Source organism: Pinus tabuliformis, chromosome 8 (assembly GCF_031772625.1).
Source record: "Pinus tabuliformis cultivar Carrire ecotype Pingquan chromosome 8, CPIR1, whole genome shotgun sequence".
Lineage (NCBI taxonomy): Eukaryota > Viridiplantae > Streptophyta > Pinopsida > Pinales > Pinaceae > Pinus > Pinus tabuliformis.
This window is the reverse complement of record NC_142294.1, coordinates 1,518,405,512-1,518,409,269: the sequence shown is the minus strand read 5'-3', so window position 1 is coordinate 1,518,409,269 and position 3,758 is coordinate 1,518,405,512. Positions and strand designations below refer to the sequence as shown.

Here is a 3,758-nt window from a genome sequence, read left to right as displayed (position 1 = left end):
CTAGTAAGAGTAAGACCAACATGTTTTTGAAAAAAACCATGAAATAATGTAATCTCTTGATACAAAAAAAATTGATAAAAACAATTAATATACAATTTAAAACATATATACATTTTAAGAAAATCATGTAACAATATTGTTAACTATAAAGTTTCACCTCCACTTTATTACGAGATTGATAAACTCTAAATAGGCTTTCCTACAATATTATGGACTAATACTATTACTTATCCATACATGTCCAAAAAATCATGACTCATTTCATATTACAATTGTCCATCTAACATTTTTTTTAATTAATAAATTTAATTATAAAGATAAAATTTTATAACTACTTTGAGAATAAATATCAACTTTTAATTTGTATATACTATTAAAAATATTCTCAAATATTTTATGTAAATTAAATCTCTACCATCCACTTTATAATTATACCGAAGGTGTTCCTGTGATGGGTTTGGCTAGGCAGAGTCAATCAATAGTAGAGGCTCAATTTCATCCTCATCTATCCAAAAAAATTTGAACATGTGACAAAACACAACAATTGCAATTTTTTTGGTCAAAACACAACAATTAGAAAATTTTAACAATGTGCAATCCTTTTCTAGGAATATGAAATGACATCGATGATTTTGAAAACTACATCCAAAAATATTTCTTCTATAATGACGTCGTAGATTTTGGAAATTGCATCATGATTCTAGGTAATACCTAAGAATAATAAAGAAAACCAAAAAAGCCAAGGCATCAAGACAAAAACACCAACTGAAAACTTTACTATAGTGGGCATGATTTTTCCATAGAGCGATGCTTTATTCATCTAATGGTTTTGAAATTAGTAGCACATTACTATAAAATAATTGGACAATTTATCTCAGAAATTATGGGGTATAAACAATTTTAAATTCAATCTACCACTAGGGTTTGTAACCATATTGTGCTTTCTCTGACCTCGTCTTATCCTAGCTCTAGATACACCAGAACCCATGTCGTGTGCCCATGGAGTCATCACCATCTTCCTTATCTATTGTAGTCATCAAGGTTCCTCGTATGGTGAGAGTCTATGAAGATGGAATTGTTAAATGCTTGGTCAACCTAGGTACAATTCCCCCTTCTTCACTAGTGATTGGCATAATTATGACTTCTTTTGCCACAATTTGAGTATGTGAAACCGTTACAAGATAGGATTAAGGCACTTGAATAAAAGTGTAAAAAAAGACTCTGCATTTAGTTCTGTGCATGAACAAGACGAAACTCTCTACCAATGATCAAGACATGGACAAAGAAATTTTCCTTACTCACATTAACTCTCCCATGAATATCTGCCTCACCTTATGATGATGAGTTGAAATGATTATGTATTATTAGTTTAATGGGAGTTTAACACTATAGTTAAAGAGATGATTTCGAGGATCTCAATTGGGAAGGGAGGTGAAGGTGAAACCCCTGGAATCAAAGGAACATATGCAAAAATGATCAGATGCAATGCCATGACATCTTTTAAGAGCACAATGAGGGGAGATGATGCCACAACTTCTATATGTATCTTCCTAGTAGCTTACATTGCATTGTCTATGTAAGTAATGCAAACAACTAATAAAGGAGTAGATTGTTATGTTTCTCATCAACCGATCATTTGTTATACGTTTTTTTTCCACTTTCATCTCTTCATTGAAGTTGGGTTATGTTCTAATAATCTCTTATATTATTGTCTAACTATGTGTACATGTTTATGCATATCCTTGTCATTGTAAGTCAGAGGATAAAATTGATCCTCTTTTTCAAAGAAATCTACAATTGCAGTGCACTTATGGACAACAACTTGTCCTAAAATAACCTCTTCTATTCTCTTGCTAAGTTTGTAAAAGTTGTCATTTGAGAAAGAATGAAATGTGAAACCAATAGTAACAGAGTTTAGAATGACATTGAGTGCACCACCTCCATTGAATGAAACAATAAATACTACCTCAGAATCCAAGGGATTAGCTTCACGTGAAACGAGATGTTGTAAAAGGACAACATAAGCATAACCTGCCAATATAGGATCAATTGAATGTTGTGGGAGTGTTTCATGCCCACCATTCCCAGTCATTATTGCCTTGAAGAATCCATAACCAACAAGTAAGGGCCTAGGCTTTGAACAAATCACATATGTGGATAATTGCCAAAACATTAGAGGAAATTTTAGCCTAAAAGTGGCCTCCTAAGGAAAAACAATAAAATAAGAGCTATGAATTTTGGAGGGAAAAGAAGAAAACTATTTTTTTAATTGTATTTTTGGTTTATCTCCTTATAGGTTTACTCAAATTTCAAGTGCAGATACTCGTTGGATGCAGAATTAAATTTATTTTACATCCAACAAGTACCCATCATGCATACTTTTGAGAAGACCCACATTGATAAAAATTGAAGATACATTAAAAAAGCGTGTTCAACACATTTTTTAATGTATCTTTAATTTTGGTCAATGTGGGTCTTCTTAAAAGTATGCATGACGGGTATTCGTTGGATGCATAATTTAATTCTGCATCTAAAAAAGTGTCTACACATGAAATTTGAGTAAACCTATAAAGAAATAAGCAAAAAATATAATTAAAAAAAAAAAAAAAAAGTTTTTCTTCTTTTCGCTGCAAAATATTTACATGTACCTCCTTTTAAATTTAAAGGATCTTGATTTGTTTACATATTATGACATGGATATTACGTGGCACTTTTAGGCTAAAATCTCCCCTAACGACATGCAATTGTGAATATGCCTTCCACATTTTCCAGTGCTCCCTCTTCTATCATTCTTTTTGATCCTGCACCTGATTCCTCTGAAGGTTGGAAGAGTGATATGATAGTTCCCTGTAACAAATGTTGATGATGTTGCATAATATTTGCACCACCAAGAAGCGTGGTAGAATGTGCATCATGTTCACATGCGTGCATTTTTCTTGGGGATTTTCTTTTGTGATCCCACTCAATTACCTTCTGAATTTGCAAAGCATCTATGTCTACTCAAAGAGCTACGAAAGGAGGATTCCCATTACCAATGGAAGCCACCACACTTGTTCTGGCCACAGGGTACTTATAGCTAATATTCATTTGATCAAGCTTCTGCCTCATGAGCTTAATGGTCTCAAATTCCTCATAAGAAAGCTCCAGGTTCTCATGGATCCTTCTCCTTATGCTCTTCAACCACTCGACATTTTCAGGCAGATTGACCAACTCCATAATCTCCTGAGCAACAACACTCTCCAAACCCCTCATCCCCTCTACAACTCCAAAGTGATCTATTGACGTCCCATATGGATCCCCAAAGTTACTGATCAATGAGTCGGCATCCCCCAAGGGGAAATCCATTTCACAGTTTGATGCACAATCAATCATTGAAACCATGTTGAACAACACCCATATCAAAATAAATCCTCTACAACAATCCATCTAGGTAACTGCTTTGCAATCCATATGGGCATTTGCTCAAATAAGACCTTTGAAGACTAACCCTTCACTCATGTAAGACCACACTCCACCTATTCTCTAATACATAAAATAAAAATAAAAATTGAGGCCTATAAAATGGTCGTGGCTGCAGTTGGGAAGAGACTTAAAGCACCTAATAACCGACTCTTAAGTAGGAAAAAATTCATTTATGGACTAAATAATATGAAATATGAACAAGTTCCAGATATGAGATCAACAAAAATCTTGCCTGGCTTAGTTGCAAGTCATTGTTGTCATGAGGTAATCCTCAATTCAAAATCGTTAGCTCTTGC

At 33.7% G+C, this 3,758-nt stretch overlaps 1 pseudogene; it reads right to left on the bottom strand.

The window, feature by feature from the left end:
- Positions 1 to 1,705: 1,705 nt before the first annotated feature.
- On the bottom strand, positions 1,706 to 3,450 carry LOC149241666 (IAA-amino acid hydrolase ILR1-like 4 pseudogene; annotated as a pseudogene).
- Positions 3,451 to 3,758: the final 308 nt, after the last annotated feature.